This window comes from Arachis stenosperma, chromosome 1 (genome assembly GCF_014773155.1).
Source record: "Arachis stenosperma cultivar V10309 chromosome 1, arast.V10309.gnm1.PFL2, whole genome shotgun sequence".
Taxonomy (NCBI): Eukaryota; Viridiplantae; Streptophyta; class Magnoliopsida; order Fabales; family Fabaceae; genus Arachis; species Arachis stenosperma.
Window position 1 is genome coordinate 57766911 of NC_080377.1, and position 25315 is coordinate 57792225.

Genomic DNA, 25315 nt, shown 5'->3' on the forward strand with positions numbered 1-25315 from the left:
TTGGTGTTGTGATGAGCGGATATTTTATATGCTTTTTGGGGGTAATTTCATGTAGATTTTAGTATGTTGTAGTTAGTTTTTAATAGATTTTTATTAGTTTTTAGGAAAAAATCATATTTCTGGACTTTACTATGAGTTTGTGTGTTTTTTCTGTGATTTCAGGTATTTTCTGGCTGAAATTGAGGAAGCTGAGCAAAAATCTTATTTAGGCTGAAAAAGGACTGCTGATAAAACTGTTGGATTTTGACCTCCCTGTACTCGGAATAGATTTTTTGGAGCTAAGAGAGTCCAATTGGCACGCTCTCAATTGGGTTGTAAAGTAGACATCCAGGGCTTTCTAGAAATATATAATAGTCCATACTTTTTACAAAGATAGATGACATAAACTGGCATTCAACGCCAGTTCCATGTTGTAGTCTGGCGTTCAGCGCCAGAAATAGGTTACAAGTTGGAGTTCAACGCCAGAAACAGGTGACAACCTGGCGTTCAACTCCAGAAATAGCCCATGCACGTGAGAAGCTTAAGTCTCAGCCCCAGCACACACCTAGTGGGCCCTAGAAGTAGATTTATGCACTATCCAATTTAGTTTACTCATTTTCTATAAACCTAGGTTACTAGTTTAGTATTTAAACAACTTTTAGAGAATTATTTTGTATCTCATGACATTTTTTAGATCTGAATTATATACTCTTTGACGGCATGAGTCTCTAAACTCCATTGTTGGGGGTGAGGAGCTCTGCAGCGTCTCGATGAATTAATGCAATTATTTCTGTTTTCCATTCAAGCATGCTTGTTCCTATCTAAGATGTTCATTCGCGCTTCACTATGAAGAAGGTGATGATCCGTGACACTCATCACCTTCCTCAATCCATGAACGTGTTCCTGAAAACCACCTCCGTTCTATATTAGATTGAATGAGTATCTCTTAGATTCCGTAATCAGAATCTTCGTGGTATAAGCTAGAATTGATAGCGGCATTCATGAGAATCTGGAAAGTCTAAACCTTGTCTGTTGTATTCCGAGTAGGATTCAAGGATTGAATGGCTGTGATGAGCTTCAAACCCGCGATTGTTGGGCGTAGTGACAGATGCAAAAGAATTAATGGATTCTATTCCAACATGATCGAGAACCAACAGATGATTAGCCGTGCTGTGACAGAGCATTTGGACCATTTTCACTAAGAGGATGGGAAGTAGCCATTGACAACGGTGACGCCCTACATACAGCTTGCCATGGAAGGAACTTTGCACTTTTGAAAGTGAGGAAGCATTATGTTATAGGAATTCAGAAGACAAAGCATCTCCAAAACTCCAACATATTCTCCATTATTGCACAATAAGTATTTATTTTATGCCCTTTGACTTTTTACAATTAAAACGAAAGAACCCTATTGGCATCCTGACTAAGATCAACAAGATAACTATAGCTTGCTTCAAGCCAATAATCTCCGTGGGATTCAACCCTTACTCACATAAGGTATTACTTGGACGACCCAGTGCACTTGCTGGTTAGTTGTGTGGATTGCAAAAGTGTGATTGCAATTTCGTGCACCATGCACACCCAAACAATGTCACATAGATGCATATGATGAATGCCTACCCTATGGCTGATGAGTTTCATCTGTCGGTTATCAAGCCAACTCGACAAGTCCGGCTGCTAAACCCTAGACAGTCCCCCCCGTCGCGCATCCCCATTAGTCTATGTATAGCTTTTTCTCTTCTCATTCATAATTCATATATATATAAAATTTTACTCAATGGGGGTCAACCTTCCCAGAAATTTATAAGTGCCCGGTCACCCTTACGACATAGGGTCAACAGAGTATCGAGTCTCAATCTGGAACACGTGGTGGCAAGCCATAGTACTTTACCCAGGAAAACTCGTATCTCAGATAAAAGAAGTGCATAAGGCACATATTCATTCATAATCATTCATTCATCATCATTATCACACTTCATTAACAATCCATACCAAGTCAAATCACCATTCATGCCATATATCACTTTATCCTCAAATCACTTTACTTTGAAACTAGAAATCAAAGTCATCTTTGTCTCAAAATTCAAAATCCTCATATCTCAAAGTATTTCAAGCTCATAATCCACTTTTTCCTAAAACTCAATTCTCTTTGAAAAGACTCAAATCCTTCACTTTTAAATCTTCCGTTTAACCATTTTAAATCAGAGTTATCAAATAACAACCTTAGGAAAGACTAAAGACTCTAGGAAAGAATAACCTACCACATTTTCTTAAGTTCTTTAGAAATCCTTGAAATCATAGTTACTTAAAATTGAAATGAATTAAAATGGAGATTTAAAACCCAAAACTAAGGCATGTGAGCCAAATGTTCAGAACCATTTTCAAAACCCAAAATTATTTAAATCCAAGAACAAATTTCCATTTCATTCCTAAGACAGAAACATTCCCAAAGGCTTGGAATTATTTAGTCTTGCTACATCCAAATTTAAAGAATATTTCAAAAGCAAAACGAATTTAATTAATCAAAGTTCAATTTCTTTTAAAATCCACTAAAACGCCACCAAAGGTACTTCTTTAATCGAACCTCCAAAACATAGGTCCGTTCATATTTAAATCAATCTTAAAACATAAACTTTCCTTAAATAGATTAAACTCAAAACACCTATTTCTTGATAAATCAAGAACCAAATAATAGGACCTCTCAAAACCAATCCTTTTCAAAATCACATTTTAAAACAAAATCTTAAATCTCATAAAAATTCGACAGTATCTCCCTTAAAACTTGGACTTTGCCACCCTTTTTGGGTCCCAACCAAACCATTCCTCAGCCCTTTCCATGGAATAAAAACCAAATAAGTTAAAAATTAGACTAAGTCTAAAAATTCATATCATTCTCATACTCAAGAAAACAGATTCAAACTTGAGAACCGTCCATTTAGCAAAACCAACAATAATCCAGTCAAACAAACATTCATATCCAACGAAGACAACCAACAATACATAAGACTTGTACAATCACTAAAGATACATTTCTGACATCAGTATCCATATATAACAATTCCAATTTATAAAGTATAGTTTTCTGAAAAAGGCCCCTACCTCGATAAGCAAAACCATAACCCAAACGTGTCAACTGAACTCTTTTTGCTCAGCCCGAAATTAACCAAAACCGAAACCTCAGCTCTGCTTGCTTTCTCAATAGCAGAACAACCTCAATCAAAACATGCAAACTCGATTTCTAATTCCTAAAAACATTAATAACGCAAAGATTTTAATACACGTAACAGAACACTAACGCGGGGTCTCTGAAACAAAAATACTTACTGTAATACAAAAATAAAGCAGCGGCGGTCTCTGAACCAGTTTGGCGGTGGCCCCCGGCAGCCACCTCACGTGGCAACGGCGACCGGATTCCGGTGACGGCAACTGAAACCAACATGCAGTGATTGTAACGTCTCCAAAACTCAAAAGAAACGAAACACAATACTCAAAATCTTATCGGCAGTGGTCGTTGGTGACGGCAGCACCATTTATTGGCGGTGAAGGCTCAGCCACCCATCCAGCAGCGGGACGGAGTGTATGACGGCGGCTGGGCAGATCGGCGGTGAGAGGAACACCTCAGTCTCGGATCTCTCTCTGTCTCCTTCATGCGTGGCTTCCTCGCGTCGGCTACCTTTCCCACCCGGTTGGAATAATGATGATCAACTTAAAGATGGGTGTAAGAACAAAGTTTGGGACCCTAAAATATACATCAATCATCATCTATTTTTGGGTCTTGTAACTTGCTTAAGATCTATTGGGAGCTTGGTGCGCCTAATTTGGGATCTCGGTGGACATTGGATATGCAAGCATTGGTGGCGATTCAAGGATGAATTCAAGCACAAGGCACCTTGACAAGCACCCCATCAATGGTCCAACTTAAGGATAATAAATAAAAGTGCTTGGTTGGAGACACCCTACCATGGTAACATCTTTTCATTTTTCTCATTTGTAAATATTGATAAATTAGTCTAATTTCATGTTTAGTTTAGTTTTTTTAGTTTATTTGGTAGTCTAGTATGTTAAATAAGGTTTAATGGTGTTTTGGTAGCTGTTTGGATGTTTGGAATGCTTGGGTTGGTGCTAGAACTTGAAAAATTAAAAAAAAAACAAAGCACCCACCCACGCGTACACGTCAACCACGTGTACACGTGACCCCAAGATTCCAACCACCCACACGTATGCGTGACCGACGCATACATGTCACCCTGAAAAATCCACTATGCTAGAATTGTGCGAGCACTGTGCTGCTGCATACGGGAAAATAGAGAGTTGTGCGCATAGGGTGCAGGAATTGTGCGTCTAACACAAATTCCTCCCACGCGTACGCATGAACCACGCGTATGCGTCACCCTCTAGTTAGTTAGTTTAATTTTTTCTTTAATTTTTTGTTTTAGGGGATAAGTGTTGGATTATTGATTTAATTTGCTGTTTCTTAATGCCGAAATTGTTTATTATTGGATTTCTGTATTGAGGATATACATTGTTGTTTGGTATTGAGTTTTGCTTGCTTGATACTAGTGCATACCAAGTAATCATAACATTGCCTTTGAGAATGTTTTTGGGATTTCTAAATTGCTTGTTGTAACTAGCCACCATGTAATTTGAATTCACTATATGTTGTTAGGCAATTGTGTATCATTAATACATTTTTTGTTAGCTGATGCTTGTTTATGATTTAATTTTATTTACATCACCTATTTCATGCATTCATATTTTGGAGTTGTGAATTTGGATGGTAAGCTTACCTAATGACATATTTTTGAGCTTTTCAAAGCTTTGTGGACAATGATGGCTATGTGATGGATTTTAACTTCTATCTCACTTTTCCTATGTTGCATAGCAACCATGTATCCCACTTTATGTCACTTAGGTGATGCGGACTAAACTTCGATGTGTGTCATTGTTTGATGTGTGAGCTTTATATTTCATTTGATTCATTGAATTCTCTTGCACATCAACCAATGACCATTCTTCATCCATTTCACAATTGCTTGATTATTTGCTTGAGTGCTTTCATGCTTCTTTATTGCTTGTTTGCTTATCTTAACCTACAAGTTTTCTTTGAAGTATTTCAAGCACACTAGAATGGGTGAAGTTCTTACTTCTTTTATGTAATTGAGACATAGCTTTCTATGCTAGTGTGTGTTCTAAACCGCATGCAACTTAGAACTCAAACACTATTTTTCCTTAATATCACACTAATTCACTCACTCCATTCTAGTGATTCATCCCTCATTCTAACAATCTAATGCTTCCCTGCATTTGCATTCACTTGTCTTGTTATCCTTTTTTCTATTTTCAGGACAAGTTACCATAAGCGAAAAGGGAAGTAGAAGAAAGAACACGTAGTACCAGTTGATCCACTAGCTGAAGGTGACAATCCGGAAAGTCGCCATATCCCCTTGCTCATCTTTGAATGCACCGAGGACGGTGCAACTTTTAAGTGTGCGGAGCTCGTCCGACCAATCGGCTATTTTTGGGTGACAAATTTCTAATCCCAACACTTTCACACTTTATTTTTTTCTTTTATTACTAGGTGATTTAGAATTTTTAGTTACATATTCTTAGTTTGCATATATATAATAAACTTAGTCAAAATAATGAAATTTTCCAAGAAAAATATTCTTAATAGGGCATTGCCACCCCAATTGATTTGAGTTAAAAAAATTTTCATTGAACTTGCTTGAATTATATATTGTGGAACATGTTTTTGAGCTAAGAACACATAAGCACGTGAGTTTTGAACCTAAATTGTGTGGTTGCATCATATAACCACTCTTTTCATTCTTGTGTGTATTATTCTCTTTCCATGATTGTAATCTTTGATTTGTTTGATTCTTTATGTCCATTATTTTCTGTATGAATACATTTATATGATTGAGGCATTCATTTCAATTAGCTCACTTACCCAAATAGTCCTACCCTTTTATCTACCATTGTTAACCAATTTTGAGCCTATTTTAATCCCTTTTGTTCTTAATTTTAGCACATCACTACCCCTAAGTGAAAAACAATAAATGTTCTTAATTTTGATCTTTGATTAGTTTAGGTTAGTGAGAGTGTGTATCATTTAAGTATGGGAAGCTTGGGAACATTGGTAGAGATAAAAGTATATTTTTGTATTTTTGTTGAAAATAATGGGAATTGGATACATACTCATGCATTAAATGTTTAAACCATATGTATTGGTACTTTTGTATATAATTCATCAAAAGAAAAAGAGAAAGACGAAAGAAAAATAAAAAAAATGTAGAAAAAGAAAAAGAAAAAATAAAAAAAGAAAAAGAAAAAGGAACCAACAAAAATGGGACAAATGCCCCAAAGTAGAATAATAATAACAATGCATATGGAATGTGAATTGAAGAGAATGCATGCGTGTGTAAAAACGTGAAGAATGGGTAGTTAGGTTTGTATTTGAATTTTATAGGTTGTTATATGTGTTAGGTGAGAGCTTAAGTCAATTAAAGATTCAAATTTCAAAGCTCACCTGACCAAATACAATCCTACCTTGACCTTAGCCCCATTACAACCTTATGAAAAGTCCTCATGATATTTGTATGCATGCATTGAATACTTCTTGATTGTTAGATAGAAAACAAATCTTAGAAAGCATGATTAGAGGAGAATTGAGTGAATCAGCCCTATACACTTGAGCGACTAGAGCAGATACACATCCGGTGAGGGTTCAATTGCTCAATTACATGTTTTCACCTATGATCATCTCTTTTCTTGCAAGTTTGTAAACTCTTTTCAATAACTCAATTCAATTGTGGGCTTGATTTGATTGCTGTTGCTCTATTTCTTGTGTTCATATATGTATTCTTGGAAATTGATTTATTTTGACCAAGTAGTTGCATTCATTTAGATAGATTGCATTTAGATAGGGTCCATATAGATAGTTTGTATTGAATAAATGTTGATACTCCTTGTCTCTTTCTTGAGTTTAGCATGAGGACATGTCTAGTTTAAGTGTGGGAAGGTTTGATAAACCCCAATTTTGTGGTTTATCTTGTGCTGAATTTAGGGGATTTTATTAACTTATCTCACATTTATTCAATAAAATAGCATGGTTTTATAATTCTCCCTAATTTGTGCTTAAGAGTGAAAACATGCTTTTTAGGCCTTTGAATTGCTAATTTTAATTCACTTTAATTCCATTCGATGCCTTGATATATTTGTTGAGTGATTTTAGGTTTATATCGCAAGGATTGGATGGAAGAAGTGAAGAGAAAAGCATGCAAAGTGGAGAATTCATGAAGAAATGTGGATTTGGTTCATTCATAGCCACACGCACGCGTCATCTACATGTACGCGTGAGAGGGAATTTTTCCAAGTGACGCGTACGCGTCACCCACGCGTATGCATGATAAGCGGCACGTGACCAACTTAAAGGCAATATGCTGGAGGCGATTTCTGAGCCATTTAGGCCCAAATCCAACTCATTTCTGAAGCTATTTGATGCAGAATTCAAGAGGGAACAAAGGGGGAGCAATTAGATTAGTTTAGCATCATGTTTTAGGGTAGTTTTCTAGAGAGAGAAGCTCCCTCTTCTCTCTAGAATTAGGGTTTTTAGGTTAATTGAATCTTAGATTTAGGTTTTATTTTTTGTTTTCATTTAGTTTTTCTTGAAATTTCTTGTTATTACATCTCTGTCCTCTTATTTCTTCTTGTTAATTTCTCATTTGAGCCACTTTTTAGTTTATGAACACTCTTGTTAATTTTTTTTTCTTTAATGCAATTTTATGCTTTATGTTCTTTTAATGCTTGTTTGAGTTATTGTTGTTATTTCCTTGCATTGGGTAGTTGTAGAATTTATTATTCTTGCAATTTAATATGCTTTCCTTTTTATGCACACCAAGTGTTTGATAAAATGCTTTGTTTAGGTTTAGAGTAGATTTTGAGTATTCTTTTCTTAGAAAGAGAAATTAGGCAATCTTGAGTCATTAATACCCAATTTAGATTGCTGATCTAGAGTTGTTAGTTGATCTTATTTCCATTAACATTACTTATGGATTAGGATTAACTAGGCTTATTTGACTTTCTCCCGATGTTGGAGATAACGAAATAGGATTAGCTCTTGATAATTATTGTGTCATGATTAATGACTAGTATAGAAAACCTCAATTCTCAATCCTTGCTATGAATGCCTCTCTTTAGTATTTGTTATCTTTAGTTGTTTTCTTTACTTTATTGTCAATTAAATTTCTTGTCATTTAGATTATTACCTTCTTATTTGCAAACCGCCCCTTGAACCTTATAAGCAATAACATGCATACCTCACTGCAATTTCTTTGAGAGACGACCCGAGATCTAATACTCTCGGTTATTATTATTGTTTTGCAATTGTGACAAACAAAAATTAAACTTTGATTAAAGTTTATTTGTCGGTTTGGAACTATACTTGCAACGAAGTGATTTATTTTATTGAGAAGAAATTCTAGACCGACGGTAACCTTCTATTAGACGTACTCTACGATGGCAGAAGCATGAATGAATGGCGGCGACGTCTTCCTCCCTCACTGGCTCGTGGTCGGCAGCGACGGATGGAGGTCAGTGGCATCTCCTTCTTGCGTGCGTCTCTGCTTTTTGACGACGGTAATGGCAAGACGACGGCGTGACTGTGGCGATAGCAAGGATAAAAAGCGGCGATGGGGTTGTGGTGCACGAAATTGCAATAACACTTTTGCAATCCCGCACAACTAACCAGCAAGTGCACTGGGTCGTCCAAGTAATACCTTGCGTGAGCAAGGGTCGATCCCACGGAGATTGTCGGCTTGAAGCAACCTATGGTTATCTTGTAAATCTTAGTCAGGATATCAGAAATTATCAGGATTGATTGTAAAAAGCAAAAGAACATGTAATGGTTACTTGTATTGCAGTAATGGAGAATGGGTTGAGGTTTGGAGATGCTCCATCTTCCGAATCTCTGCTTTCCTACTGTCTTCTTCATCAAACACGCATGTCTCCTTCCATGGCAAGCTCGTGTAGGGTCTCACTGTTGTCAGCAGCTACCTCCCATCCGCGCAGTGAAAGCTAATGCACACACTCTGTCACAGTGCTGCCAATCACCGGTTTGGTTCCCTCCCCTACCGGAATAGAATCACTCTTTTGCGTCTGTCACTAACGCCCAGTAGGTTACAGGTTTGAAGCACGTCACAGTCATTCAATCATTGAATCCTACTCAGAATACCACAGACAAGGTTTAGACCTTCCGGACTCTCTTGAATGCTGCCATCAGGTCCTGCCTATACCACGAAGATTCCGATTAAAGAACCCAAGAGATAACTACTCAATCTAAGATAGAACAGAGGTGGTTGTCAGGCACGTGTTCATGGTTGAGAATGATGATGATTGTCACGGATCATCACATTCATCCGGATTAAGAACAAGTGTTATCTTAGAATGGAAGCAAGCATGATTGAATAAGAAACAGTAGTAATTGCATTAATCCATCAAGACACAGCAGAGCTCCTCACCCCCAACCATGGGGTTTAGAAACTCATGCTGTGGAAGAAAATGTGTACAATGTCATAAGGTCACATCCGGTACTGATACAATGTCAAAAGATCCTATAAGTAGTAAACTAGTGTCCTAAGGTTTACAGAATTGAGTAAATGACAGAAAAATCCACTTCCGGGCCCACTTGGTGTGTGCTTGGGCTGAGCATTGAAGCTTTTATGTGTAGAGACATTTTCTGGAGTTAAACGCCAGCTTTCATGCCAGTTTGGGCGTTTAACTCCAGTTTTTATGCCAGTTCCGGCGTTTAACGCTGGAATTTCTGTAGGTGACTTTGAGCGCCGGTTTGGGCCATCAAATCTTGGGCAAAGTATGGACTATTATATATTGCTGGAAAGCCCAGGATGTCTACTTTCCAATGCCGTTGAGAGCGCGCCAATTGGGCTTCTGTAGCTCCAGCAAATCCACTTCGAGTGCAGGGAGGTCAGAATCCAACAGCATCTGCAGTCCTTTTCAGTCTCTGGATCAGATTTTTGCTCAAGACCCTCAATTTCAGTCAGAAAATACCTGAAATCACAGAAAAACACACAAACTCATAGTAAAGTCCAGAAAAGTGAATTTTAATTAAAAACTAATAAAAATATACTAAAAACTAACTAAAAGATACTAAAAACATACTAAAAACAATGCCAAAAAGCATACAAATTATCCGCTCATCACAACACCAAACTTAAATTGTTGCTTGTCCCCAAGCAACTGAAAATCAAAATAGGATAAAAAGAAGAGAATATACTATAGACTCCAAAATATCAAAGAAACATAGCTCCAATCAGATGAGCGGGACTAGTAGCTTTTTGCCTCCGAACAGTTTTGGCATCTCACTCTATCCTTTGAAGTTCAGAATGATTGGCATCTATAAGAACTCAGAACTTAGATAGTGTTATTGATTCTCCTAGTTAAGTATATTGATTCTTGAACATAGCTAGTGTATGAGTCTTGGCTGTGGCCCAAAGCACTCTGTCTTCCAGTATTACCACCGGATACATACATGCCACAGACACATAATTGGGTGAACCTTTTTTTGATTGTGACTCAGCTTTGCTAAAGTCCCCAATTAGAGGTGTCCAGGGTTCTTAAGCACACTCTTGTTGCCTTGGATCACAACTTTATTCCTTTCTTTTTCTTTTTCTTTCTTTTTCTCTTCTCTTTTTTTTTCGAAAAATTTTTTTTTTTCACTGCTTTTTCTTGCTTCAAGAATCAATTTGATGATTTTTCAGATCCTCAATAACAGTTCTCTTTCTCCTCATTCTTTCAAGAGCCAACAAATTTAACATTCTTAAAAACAACAAATTCAAAAGACATATGCACTGTTCAAGCATTCATTCAGAAAACAAAAAGTATTGTCACCACATCAAACTAATTCAACTAGTTTCAGAGATAAATTTCGAAATCCTGTACTTCTTGTTCTTTTGTGATTAAAGCATTTTTCATTTAAGAGAGGTGATGGATTCATAGGACATTCATAACTTTAAGGCATAACTTTAATTTTATTAATTATGAATTAAGAACAAGACTCAAAAATAAATATAAGATGAAACAAAATAAAAAAACGAAAACAATAGGCTACTAATGATAGAGGTTTTCACAGAGTTAGGACTCAACAACCTTGATTTTGAGAAGTGGATGCTCCCTCAGCTTGAGAGGAGAGCTTTTGGCGTTTCAGCTCTTGGAGTTCACGCCCCTGCTTCTCTTGTTCCTTCAGCAATTTGCAGAGCATGCAGTTCTGATTCTGCTGTTCTTCCTTCAGTTGCTCCATAGTCTCTTGCAGCTTGTTAATAGATGCTTCTAGGCTGGACCAGTAGTCAATTCTTGGGAATTCAGGGAGGAATTCCTGCGCCCTCCTCTTGATGGAGTTGTCTTGCACTTGTCCTTCCATTGACTTCTTGGTGATTGGGTGTTCAATGGGTATGAACTCATCTACTCCCATCTTCACCCCAGCCTCTTTACAGAGCAAGGAAATCAAGCTTGGGTAAGCCAGTTTGGCCTCAGTGGAATTCTTATTTGCAATGGTGTAGATCTCACAAGCAATCACATGATGAACCTCCACTTCTTTTCCAAGCATAATGCAATGAATCATCACTGCTCTCTTGATGGTGACCTCAGAACGGTTGCTAGTGGGCAATATGGAACGCCCAATGAAGTCTAGCCAACCTCTTGCAATTGGCTTGAGGTCTCCCCTCTTGAGTTGGTTTGGGACACCCTTAGAATTGGTTATCCACTTAGTTCCAGGGAGGCATATGTCCTCTAGAACTTGATCCAACCCCTTATCTACTCTCACCATCCTCCTATTAAAGGAATCAGGATCATCTTGTAGTTGAGGCAACTTGAATATTTCTCTTATTTTGTCCAGATGGAAGTATATAACTTTCCCTCTGACCATGGTTCTATGGGTATGGTAAGCAGTTCCAGTCATTCTCTGCTTATCTGTTAGCCACAGATTTGAGTAGAATTCCTGAACCATGTTCCTTCCAACCTTTGTCTCAGGATTGGTTAGAACTTCCCATCCTCTGTTTCGAATTTGCTCTTGGATCCCCAGATATTCATCTTCTTTCAGATCAAACTTAACTTCCGGGATCACTGACCTCAGACCCATTATTTTATGATAATGGTCTTCATGTTCTTTGGTTAAGAACTTCTCTTCATTCCAAAGATTCTTTAGATTAGTCTCTTTCTTTCCTCTTGAGTTGGTTTGTTTTCCCTTGGGAGCCATGATCTTGATAGATTTTGGCTTAGTGATCACGGAAAAGCACACCAAACTTAGAGGTTTTGCTTGTCCTCAAGCAAAAAGAAAAGAAAGAAGAGATATTCGAATGGTGTGAGGAAGGAGGGGTGAGGAACGTTCATTTATAGAGTGGGGGGGAGGAGATTTTCGAAAACAAAAGAGAGATTTGAAAGGAAATTTGAAAAGATTTTGAAAAAAAATTTGAGAAAAGGGTGAGTTTTTGAAGAAGATTTGAGATTATTTTGAAATAGATTTGAAGAATGGTTTTGATTTGTGAAGATTTGAAAGTGAATGATGAAAGGTTGAAGTGCATTTATGTAGAAGATTATAGGTAAAAAGAGGAAAGTTTGAAAAAATTTGAGTTGAAAACGAAAATGTGGTCCCCCCACCTTTCTAGCGTTAAACGCCCAGAATGGTACCCATTCTGGCGTTTAACGCCCACTTGGCACCCTTTTTGGGCGTTTAACGCCCAGCCAGGTACCCTGGCTGGCGTTAAACGCCAGAAAACCTTCCTCACTGGGCGTTTTTCTGAACGCCCAGTGATGCTGCACACCTGGCGTTAAACGCCCAGAATGGTACCCATTCTGGCGTTTACGCCCAAAATGGTACCATTACTGGCGTTAAACGCCCAGAATGGTACCCATTCTGGCGTTTAACGCCCAAAATGCCTCTTACTGGCGTTTTTTCGCCAGTAAGCTCATTTCCTCTGCTTTTTGAGCTGAATCCTTCTGTAACTCTGTGAATTCCTTCATTTTTGATACTTGCCTCTGTAAGAACAATTCATACAACTTCCTAATGACTGGGTTGCCTCCCAGCAAGCGCTTCTTTACTGTCTTTAGCTGGACTTTCACTGAGAATTACTCAAGTCTCAGTTTTGAGCATTCCTGCTCAAAATTTCCGTCAAGATAGTGCTTGATTCTCTGTCCATTAACAATGAACTTCTTGTCAGAATCAGTATCTTGAAGCTCAACATATCCATATGGTGATACTCCTGTAATCACATACGGACCCCTCCACCGGGATTTGAGCTTTCCTGAAAACAGTTTGAGCCTGGAGTTGAAGAGCAGAACTTTTTGTCCTGGCTCAAAGACTCTGGTTGACAATCTCTTGTCATGCCATTTCTTTGCCTTTTCCTTATAAATTTTTGCATTTTCAAAGGCATTGAGTCTGAACTCTTCTAGCTCATTCAGCTGGAGCAGTCTTTTCTCACCAGCTAACTATGCATCCATGTTTAGGAATCTGGTTGCCCAGTAGGCTTTATGTTCCAGTTCCACAGGCAAATGACAGGCCTTCCCATATACTAATTGGTATGGAGAGGTGCCTATAGGAGTCTTGAATGCTGTTCTGTATGCCCACAGAGCATCATCCAAGCTCTTTGCCCAATCCTTTCTTCGGGCTATCACAGTCCGTTCTAGGATTCTTTTTAGCTCTCTGTTAGAGACTTCAGCTTGCCCATTTGTCTGTGGATGATACGGAGTTGCCACTTTATGGCTGATTCCATATCTAACCATAGCAGAGTATAGCTGTTTATTGCAGAAATGAGTGCCCCCATCACTGATTAGCACTCTGGGGACGCCAAATCTGCTGAAAATGTTCTTCTGGAGGAATTTCAGTACGGTCTTAGTATCATTAGTGGGTGTAGCTACTGCTTCTACCCACTTAGATACATAGTCCACTGCCACCAGAATGTAAGTGTTTGAGTATGATAGTGGGAATGGCCCCATGAAGTCAATTCCCCATACATCAAACAACTCTATCTCTAATATCCCTTGTTGAGGCATGGCATATCCATGAGGCAGGTTACCAGCTCTTTGGCAACTGTCACAGTTACGCACAAACTCTCGGGAATCTTTATAGAGAGTAGGCCAGTAGAAGCCACATTGGAGGACTTTAGTGGCTGTTCGCTCACTTCCAAAGTGTCCTCCATACTGTGATCCATGGCAGTGCCATAGGATCCTCTGTGCTTCTTCTCTGGGTACACACCTGCGGATCACTCCGTCAGCACATCTCTTAAAGAGATATGGTTCATCCCAGAGGTAGTACTTGGCATCTGAAATTAATTTCTTTCTCTGCATGTAACTGTACTCCTTGGGTATGAACCTCACAGCTTTATAGTTTGCAATATCTGCAAACCATGGAGCTTCCTGAATGGCAAAGAGTTGCTCATCTGGGAAAGTCTCGGAGATCTCAGTAGAAGGGAGGGACGCCCCAGCTACTGGTTCTATTCTGGACAGATGATCAGCTACTTGATTCTCTGTCCCTTTTCTGTCTCTTATTTCGATATCAAACTCTTGCAGAAGCAACACCCATCTGATAAGCCTGGGTTTTGAATCCTGCTTTGTGAGTAAGTATTTAAGAGCAGCATGGTTAGTGTACACAATCACTTTGGATCCTACTAGGTAGGATCTAAACTTGTCAATGGCATAAACCACTGCAAGTAATTCTTTTTCTGTGGTTGTGTAATTTTTCTGTGCATCATTTAGAACACGACTAGCATAATAAATGACATGCAGAAGTTTATTATGCCTCTGTCCCAACACTGCACCAATGGCATGATCACTGGCATCACACATTAATTCAAATGGTAATGCCCAATCTGGTGCAGAGATAACTGGTGCTGTGACCAACTTAGCTTTCAGGGTCTCAAATGCCTGCAGACACTCATTATCAAAGATAAATGGAGTGTCAGCAGCTAGCAGATTACTCAGAGGTTTGGCAATTTTCGAAAAATCCTTGATAAACCTTCTGTAAAATCCTGTATGTCCCAGAAAGCTTCTGATTGCCTTAACATTGGCAGGTGGTGGTAATTTTTCAATTACCTCTACCTTTGCCTTATCCACCTCTATTCCCCTGCTTGAAATTTTGTGCCCAAGGACAATTCCTTCAGTCACCATAAAGTGACATTTCTCCCAGTTTAAAACCAGGTTAGTCTCTTGGCATCTTTTCAGGACAAGTGATAGGTGGTTAAGACAGGAGCTAAATGAGTCTCCATATACTGAGAAGTCATCCATGAAGACTTCCAGAAATTTCTCTACCATATCTGAGAAGATAGAGAGCATGCACCTTTGGAAGGTTGCAGGTGCATTGCACAGACCAAAAGGCATTCTTCTATAGGCAAACACGCCTGAAGGGCAGGTGAATGTTGTTTTTTCTTGGTCCTGAGGATCTACTGCAATTTGGTTGTAGCCTGAATAGCCATCCAAAAAGCAGTAGTAATCATGGCCAGCTAGTCTTTCTAGCATTTGGTCTATGAATGGTAAAGGAAAATGATCCTTTCTGGTGGCTGTATTGAGCCTTCTGTAGTCAATACACATGCGCCACCCTGTGACTGTTCTTGTAGGAACCAGTTCATTTTTTTCATTATGAACCACTGTCATGCCTCCCTTTTTGGGAACAACTTGGACAGGGCTCACCCAGGGGCTATCAGAAATAGGATAAATAATCCCAGCCTCTAGTAATTTAGTGACCTCTTTCTGCACCACCTCCTTCATGGCAGGATTTAGCCTCCTCTGTGGTTGAACCACTGGTTTGGCATTATCCTCCAACAGGATCTTGTGCATGCATCTAGCTGGGCTAATGCCCTTGAGATCACTTATGGACCACCCAAGAGCTGTCTTGTGCGTCCTCAGCACTTTAATCAGTGCTTCCTCTTCCTGTGGATTTAAAGCAGAGCTTATAATCACTGGAAAAGTGTCACCCTCTCCCAGAAATGCATATTTCAGGGATGGTGGTAGAGGTTTGAGTTCAGGTTTGGGAGGCTTATCCTCCTCCTGAGGAATTTTCGAGAATTCCTTTACTTCCTCTAGTTCTTCCTGATCAGGTTGAGCATCTTTGAAGATGTCCTCAAGCTCTGATTCTAGGCTTTCAGCCATATTGATCTCTTCTACCAGAGAATCAATAATGTCAACGTCCATGCAGTCTTCTGGTGTGTCTGGATGCTGCATAGCTTTTACAGCATTCAACTTGAACTCATCCTCATTGACTCTCAGGGTTACTTCCCCTTTATGTACATCAATGAGAGTTCATCCAGTTGCTAGGAAAGGTCTTCCTAGAATGAGAGTTGCACTCTTGTGCTCCTCCATTTCCAGCACCACAAAGTCAGTTGGAAAGGCAAATGGCCCAACCTTGACAATCATGTCCTCTATTATGCCTGATGGGTGTTTAATGGAACCATCAGCAAGCTGGAGGCATATCCTGGTTGGTTTGACTTTTCCAGTCAACCCAAGCTTTCTGATAGTGGATGCAGGTATTAGATTTATGCTTGCTCCAAGATCACATAAGGCTATCTTGGTGCAGGCACCTTCTAATGTGCAGGGTATCATAAAGCTTCCAGGATCTTGAAGCTTTTCTGGTAAGCTTTTCAAAATGACTGCACTGCATTCTTCAGTGAGAAACACTTTTTCAGTTTCTCTCCAATCCTTCTTATGGCTTAAGATCTCTTTCATGAACTTAGCATAAGAGGGTATTTGCTCAAGTGCCTCTGCAAACGGAATCTTTATTTCAAGAGTCCTTAGATAGTCTGCAAAGCGGGCAAATTGCTTATCCTGTTCCGCTTTGCGGAGTTTCTGAGGATAAGGCATCTTGGCTTGATATTCTTCAACCTTAGATGCTGCAGGTTTATTCCTTACAGAAGTGGTTGAAGAAGCCTTGTTAGGGGGATAATCATCAGAACTCTCAGGTGCCTGATTCTCCTTGGGCGTTTGAACGCCAGGAGTGGATGAAGTTTGGGCGTTAAACGCCAACTTCTCCCCCTTTTCTGGCGTTTGAACGCCAGAACTGGGCAGGGAATGGGCGTTTAACGCCAACTTTCCTTCCCTTTCTGGCGTTTGAACGCCAATAATATTCCTCTCTGGGCTCTTACTGTCCTCAGAGGGATTTTGAACAGTGGCTTGGTCATCCTCTGTCAACTGTTCCTTATTTGGCTTTTTGCTCTTTTGAACAGTGTTATTCAAGGTCTTTCCACTCCTCAATTGAACTGCTTGGCACTCCTCTGTTATCTGTTTAGATATTTGCTGTTTTGCTTGATTCAACTGCAGTTCTATGCTCTTGTTAGCAACCTTAGTATCATGGAGCATTTCTTTAAATTCTGCTAACTGTTCTGCCATCAGGAGCAATTGTTGATTAAGCTCATTCATCTGTTCTTGAGGATTAGGATCAGTGACTAAGGCCATGACCTCCTCTTTTGGAACGAACTCATTGCTAGAATATAAGTATTGGTTTCTAGCAACAGTGTCTATAAGCTCTTGAGCTTCTTCAATTGTCTTCCTCATGTGTATAGATCCACCAGCTGAGTGGTCTAAAGACATCTGAGCTTTTTCTGTGAGCCCATAGTAGATGATGTCTAACTGTACCCATTCTGAAAACATTTCAGAGGGGCATTTTCTAAGCATACCTCTATACCTCTCCCAGGCATTATAAAGGGATTCATTATCCTCTTGTTTAAAGCCTTGGATGTCCAGCCTTAGCTGTGTCATCCTTTTTGGAGGGTAAAAATGATTCAGGAATTTGTCTGATAACTGTTTCCATGTCTTTATGCTTGCTGTAGGTTGGTTATTTAACCACCTTTTAGCTTGATCTTTTACAGCAAATGGAAACAGTAATAGTCTGTAGACATCCTGATCTACCTCTTTATCATGTACTGTGTCAGCAATTTGTAAGAACTGTGCCAGAAACTCAGTAGGTTCTTCCTGTGGAAGACCGGAATACTGGCAATTTTGCTGCACTATGATAATGAGTTGAGGGTTTAGCTCAAAGCTGCTTGCTTTGATGGGAGGTATACAGATGCTACTCCCATATGCAGCTGTAATGGGGTTAGCATAAGACCCCAGAGTCCTCTTGGACTGATTAATTCCACTTAAGTCCATAATGGACAAAAGGGAAATGAGAATAGTTGCAAAGAGATAAATTTTGTTTATTTTTTTTTTTTGAAATAGCCGAAAAAAAAGAAAATTAAAATAAAATAAAATAAGATAAAAGAAAAATAAATAAAATTCGAAAATCAAAAATAAAATAAGATCAGAGCAAATTGAGAACTGAATCAATTAGTAAAGAAAAAGATTTTGAAAACAGCAATTAAGAAGATATGATTGAAAACTTTTTATGAAAAAGATTTGATTCTTAAAAAGAGGAAGAGAAAAACACAAAAAGACACCAAACTTAAAATTTTAGAAAATCAAACACTAATTTTTTTCGAAAATTTTAAAGAGAAAAACATAAAGGGGACACCAAACTTAGAACTTTTATGAATCAAAAAGGGACTAAGAACATGCAAGAATCGAAAATTAAAAGAAAGACAAAAGCATGCAAATGACACCAAACTTAGAATATGAAACTAGACTCAACTAAAAGACTCTAAACCAACAAAAATAAAACAGTCCTAATCTAAGCAACAAGACAAGCCGTCAGTTGTCCAAACTCGAACAATCCCCGGCAACGGCGCCAAAAACTTGGTGCACGAAATTGCAATAACACTTTTGCAATCCCGCACAACTAACCAGCAAGTGCACTGGGTCGTCCAAGTAATACCTTGCGTGAGCAAGGGTCGATCCCACGGAGATTGTCGGCTTGAAGCAACCTATGGTTATCTTGTAAATCTTAGTCAGGATATCAGAAATTATCAGGATTGATTGTAAAAAGCAAAAGAACATGTAATGGTTACTTGTATTGCAGTAATGGAGAATGGGTTGAGGTTTGGAGATGCTCCATCTTCCGAATCTCTGCTTTCCTACTGTCTTCTTCATCAAACACGCATGTCTCCTTCCATGGCAAGCTCATGTAGGGTCTCACTGTTGTCAGCAGCTACCTCCCATCCGCGCAGTGAAAGCTAATGCACACACTTTGTCACAGTGCTGCCAATCACCGGTTTGGTTCCCTCCCCTACCGGAATAGAATCACTCTTTTGCGTCTGTCACTAACGCCCAGTAGGTTACAGGTTTGAAGCACGTCACAGTCATTCAATCATTGAATCCTACTCAGAATACCACAGACAAGGTTTAGACCTTCCGGACTCTCTTGAATGCTGCCATCAGGTCCTGCCTATACCACGAAGATTCCGATTAAAGAACCCAAGAGATAACTACTCAATCTAAGATAGAACAGAGGTGGTTGTCAGGCACGTGTTCATGGTTGAGAATGATGATGATTGTCACGGATCATCACATTCATCCGGATTAAGAACAAGTGTTATCTTAGAATGGAAGCAAGCATGATTGAATAAGAAACAGTAGTAATTGCATTAATCCATCAAGACACAGCAGAGCTCCTCACCCCCAACCATGGGGTTTAGAAACTCATGCTGTGGAAGAAAATGTGTACAATGTCATAAGGTCACATCCGGTACTGATACAATGTCAAAAGATCCTATAAGTAGTAAACTAGTGTCCTAAGGTTTACAGAATTGAGTAAATGACAGAAAAATCCACTTCCGGGCCCACTTGGTGTGTGCTTGGGCTGAGCATTGAAGCTTTTATGTGTAGAGACGTTTTCTGGAGTTAAACGCCAGCTTTCATGCCAGTTTGGGCGTTTAACTCCAGTTTTTATGCCAGTTCCGGCGTTTAACGCTGGAATTTCTGTAGGTGACTTTGAGCGCCGGTTTGGGCCATCAAATCTTGGGCAAAGTATGGACTATTATATATTGCTGGAAAGCCCAGGATGTCTACTTTCCAATGCCGTTGAGAGCGCGCCAATTGGGCTTCTGTAGCTCCAGAAAATCCACTTCGAGTGCAGGGAGGTCAGAATCCAACAGCATCTGCAGTCCTTTTCAGTCTCTGGATCAGATTTTCGCTCAAGACCCTCAATTTCAGTCAGAAAATACCTGAAATCACAGAAAAACACACAAACTCATAGTAAAGTCCAGAAAAGTGAATTTTAATTAAAAACTAATAAAAATATACTAAAAACTAACTAAAAGATACTAAAAACATACTAAAAACAATGCCAAAAAGCATACAAATTATCCGCTCATCAGGTTGACAGCGACGGCACGAGCAGCAGGATACCATGGCAGCGCCAAGCTTCTCCCTCCCAGGCGCTCTCTTCCTCCCTCTCGGATCCCCGTCTCCTTCCTCCTCTTGCCTACTTCCGCCTCCCTTTTCTTTTTCTTTAATTTCTCCCTTTTCTTTCTGTTTCAGGTAGTGTGGGTGCGTGTGTTTAGTTTGTGTGTGCTAAGAGCGTGGGTGGGTGAGAGAGAGAGAGATGAGTGTAGTGTTAGGGTTTGGGATGGTGTGGGTTAGTTTAGGTATTTTTATTAAAAATAGGGGTAGTATTGTAATTTTAATAAATTAAATAAAACGATAGAATAATAAATAAAAATCAAATTAAATTTAAAGTATTCATCCTTAAAATACTTTTTAATTACCAATTTGTAAATTATTGTTTGTTAAATACTAATTTAATAAATATCGAAGATAAGTAAATTAATTCTTCTTTATTTATAAAATAAGGTTAAAAATCTAAATATTTAAAATTAAGGCATATAAAATATTCACTATTTTTCAATTATAAGAACTCTAAATAATAAATAAGAATTTACTCAACTTACATATAAAAATCTCTAAAAGTATAATCTTAAATAAATATAATAGATCATAAATAATATATCAATAACTTTTCAAAATTCAGGATCTTACATCCTACCCCACTTATAAAAATTTCCATCCTAAAAAATTAACTTAATAAGCAAAATTCTAGAATAGTTCTGAATACTTTACTTTTGTATAGTTTAGAAAAGCAGGGGTCTTGGCATATATATAATCTTTCAAATACAGGCCTTATAACTTGAATATACATATAAGGAAGAAAATGTTGGTACAAGGAAGGAGATACAAGATAGGCTCGTTGTAAAAAGGTTAAATGGTTTCGAGGCTTTGCAAAAACTCAGAGAAACACAGTAGGGTGCAAGCTTTTCAAGATAGGAATTCGCAAAAGTAAGGTGATAAGTAGAATTTGCACCGCTTTTGGATTTTTCCACTTAAAATAACTTACGTTGCAAGTATAGAACAAACTAGCAACCAACTACCACCATCAAAGTTTAAATTTTCAAATTAAGATAACTGAGAGTATTTAGACTCACGGGTCGTCTTCCCTAGGAACTAGTGACTAAGAGCGCACAATTTTGGTTGTGAAAAGCAAGGGGGGATTTTCAATAATTAAGCAAGCAATAAAGAGATAGTCCATACTTTGCCCGAGATTTGATGGCCCAAACTGGCGTTCAAACGTGATGCCAAGGCATCTTAGGCTAGTTTCACTAGCATTTTTCTGTTAGTTTTAGTTGTTTTATGCATTTTCTTGAGCTTAAAGTAACCAAGAATGGTTAAATGAACAACAAAGTAATGAATCATCCAAACATGTATAATTTTGATGCAAATTCCATGAGTTTTTAGTTATATTACTTGAATGCTATGAATGGATGATTTCTCATGAAATTTTGCAAGACTTTGATGCAATTGTTTGGATGATTTCAGGGAAGAAGAGGCTAGGCAAGGAAGCAACAAAATCAATAAATGAAGCTTGAATATCAAATGTGGAGTTTAAGCTCCAGTTTAAGCCTAAACTGGAGCTTAAACGCCAGAATCATGAGAAAGGAGGAAATGCTGTAACTGGCGTTTAACCTCCAGTTTAACCTTAAACTGGAAGTTAAACGCCAAAATGAGAAAGGCACTAAGAAGCATTTCCACGTTTAACCTCCAGTTTAACCTTAAACTGGAGGTTAAACGCCAGAATGAGACTTGAACCAAAGGAGCATTTCCACGTTTAAGCTCCAGTTTAACCTCAAACTGGAGCTTAAACGTGTTCGACACTTATCCACACTCTTGGGCTACTTTCTTCATTCCCACGTTTAACCTCCAGTTTAACCTTAAACTGGAGGTTAAACGTGTTCGACCACAAATTGCCTCCAGGGTTGCCTTCTCATTTTCCACGTTTAACCTCCAATTTAACCTTAAACTGGAGGTTAAACGTGTTCGACCCATTCACACTCCTGGGCTACTTTTTTCATTCCCACGTTTAACCTCCAGTTTAACCTTAAACTGGAGGTTAAACGTGTTCGACTCAAATTGCCTCCAGGGTTGCTTTCTTCAATTCCACGTTTAAGCTTTAGTTTAACCTTAAACTAAAGCTTAAACGTGTTCGACCATACCACAACCCATAGTTGCTTTCTTCCATTTCCACGTTTAAGTTTCAGTTTAACCTTAAACTGAAACTTAAACTTCAACTTAAACGCCACTTTTAAAAGGGTTTCTGGGCCAAATATATTGAAGTTTAAGTTAGCTTTTGAGCACAAAGTTCAACTTAAACGTATTATGGTATGAAACCCAATTGAATATCATGGTTTATGGGATTGGGCCTGAAGAATTGATGAGTCTGGAACTTCAAATTGTTGAGTCTTGTGTCATTACTTGTTTATCACTAAGTTTGCTCAATGAATGTTACAAAATGGGATCACAGCCTCATCAGGATTATGGACCATAAACCCAAAGCAAAAGGAAATCAAGGAAAAGCCTCAAAGCCCAAGAAACACAATAGAAGCTCAATTTAGAAAGTGTATAAATAGGATAGAATTGAAGTTAGTTGAGAACTTTTTTTGACACTTTGGAACTTTTGATCATTTTTGCTAGTTTTCATACTTTGTAATTGAATTCAGAGCTATGACTCACTAAACCCCCTTCATTGGGTTAGGGAGCTCTATTGTAATTCAATGAATCAATAATAGTTTTATCTTCTTCTTCAATCTTTTCTCTTGAATTTTGTTAGAAAGCTTCTCGATCTAACTCCATTGGGTAGTTGTCTTGGGAAAGAAACTATCCATAATTGGAATCCTTCGGAACCTTGGGAAAGGAATGGAGGATTCATGCTAGAGAAGCTTTCTCACAGTGAATTGGATTGGGGTTTGGATGGATATTGTGACATGTAATCCTACCAAATTGTGGTTCATGAAACTGTGTGGTATAATCAGTGATCGAGCATCATCTCTTCTTATGAACATTTAAACCAAGGGATTGGGAATTTGTTTGTTTTTAGAGAGAATTGGTGAGCCAAGGAATTGGGATCCAATCATATAAGATTGCCAAGCAAGATTCAATGAATGCATTGGTTGAGGAAGAGATGAAAATGTTTTGATTCGGAGATTTCAATATCTCCTGACCCCAATGAACCCCTCTTTCTGATCTACACTTTCTATTTACATTCTGCAAATTTCAATTCATGCAATCACCCCAATTCCCTTTTAATTTCAGCAATTTACTTTCTCGCACCTTAATTCTCGCAATTTAAGTTTATGCAAATTTCAATTCCTTGCAATTTACGTTTCCTGCCACATTTACTTTATGCAATTCACATCCAAACGTTGATTCCGCTCAACTAAACAAACTTCTAATTCGAATTGCTCATTCAACCAATCCTTGTGGGATTCGACCTCACTCTATTGTGAGTTTTTACTTGACGATAACCGGTGCACTTGCCGGAAGGAATTTTGCCGTTCGTGCAATTTCCTAAAATCGTAGCATAACAAGTTTATGGCGCCGTTGCCGGGGATTGGTTTTCGATTGACAATTCTCCAATTGGAAGTTAACTAGATTGAGCATTTTTTTTTTTTGTGTTTTGATAATTTAGTTCAAGTTACTTGTTGAATTTTAATTTCTGCACTCTGTTACTTGCTTTTTCTTTCTTATGCCTTTCAATTCAAGCAACTAACTCACTGACCCACTAACTATTTGAATTAATTCCTCAACTGCTCTAACCATACTCTTCCATTAACCAAGAGTATTCCACTTGTTTGTTGCTTGTGGTGTGTTCTTGTATGACAGGTAGGAGAGGAGAGATATCAACTCCTCCATATACCGAACCAGAGAGGACCCTTCATAGACTTAGAAGGGAAGCAAGAGGGAAGAGAGTACTGGGAGAAGAAGAATCTGAAGGAGAATCTGAGGACAACTTTGAGGAAGCTCTAGATCTCAACATGGATAGAGAATTTCACAACCATTAGAGGGCTGATGGAAACAATGTCATTCCTGAGAGGAGGGTTCTTGGTTCATACATAAACCCAACCTCTGGGAATTGTGGAAGCAGCATTCAGAAACCACCCATTCAGGCCAATAATTTTGAACTCAAACCACAGTTAATATCACTGGTGGAGAACCATTGTTCATTTGGTGGGAGTGTTAATGAAGACCCAAACCAACATCTCACAAAATTCCTGAGAATTTGCGACACTGTGAAGTCCAATGGAGTCCAGGAAGATGCCTATAAACTGCTCTTGTTTCCATTTTCACTTAGGGACAAGGCAGCTAAGTGGCTGGAATCATTCCCAAGGGACAGCCTAACAACCTGGGATGAGGTGGAGAGCAAGTTTCTGGCACGTTTCTACCCCCCACAAAAGGTCAATAGGCTTCGATCAGAGGTTCAGACTTTTAGACAACAAGATGGTGAGACGCTCTACGAGGCATGGGAGAGGTTCAAAGAGTTGACAAGGAAATGCCCACCAAACATGTTCCCTGACTGGGTGCAATTGCATATTTTCTATGATGGACTTTCTTATGAATCAAGGAAGGCTGTAGACCATTCATCAAGAGGTTCATTGAACAGGAAAAAGACTGTGGAAGAAGCCATTGAAGTGATTGAGACAGTGGCTGAAAATGAATACTACTATGCTTCAGAGAGACACAACACTAAGGGAGTCATGGAGCTGAACCATGTTGATACAATTCTAGCCCAAAACAAGGTGTTTGCCAAGCAACTAGCAGAGCTCACCAGGAAATTAGACACAAAGCAAGTGGCTGCGATACACACACAAGATCAAGAGGAAGTAAGTATTGAAGGAGGTGATTGGGAAGAGGCCAACTATGTGGGAAACCAACAAAAGCAATCATATGATCCACACTCCAACACTTACAACCCAGGATGGAAAAACCACCCAAACTTTGGGTGGGGAAACCAGCAAACCCAACCACAAAACCACAAACCTTACAACCACAACCAACATAACAATTCCACATACCAAAACTCCAACCAAAGATCATATCAAGCCACACAAAACACTTACTCCCAACCACCATATCATGG

The 25315-nt window shown here is 38.7% G+C and overlaps 1 non-coding gene across 1 annotated transcript; it reads right to left on the bottom strand.

Moving 5' to 3' along the window:
• Positions 1-24638: 24638 nt before the first annotated feature.
• LOC130953784 (small nucleolar RNA R71) lies at positions 24639-24742 on the bottom strand. The gene has a single exon (XR_009075949.1). It is a non-coding gene; the product is annotated as a small nucleolar RNA R71 (small nucleolar RNA).
• Between the last annotated feature and the right edge of the window lie 573 nt (positions 24743-25315).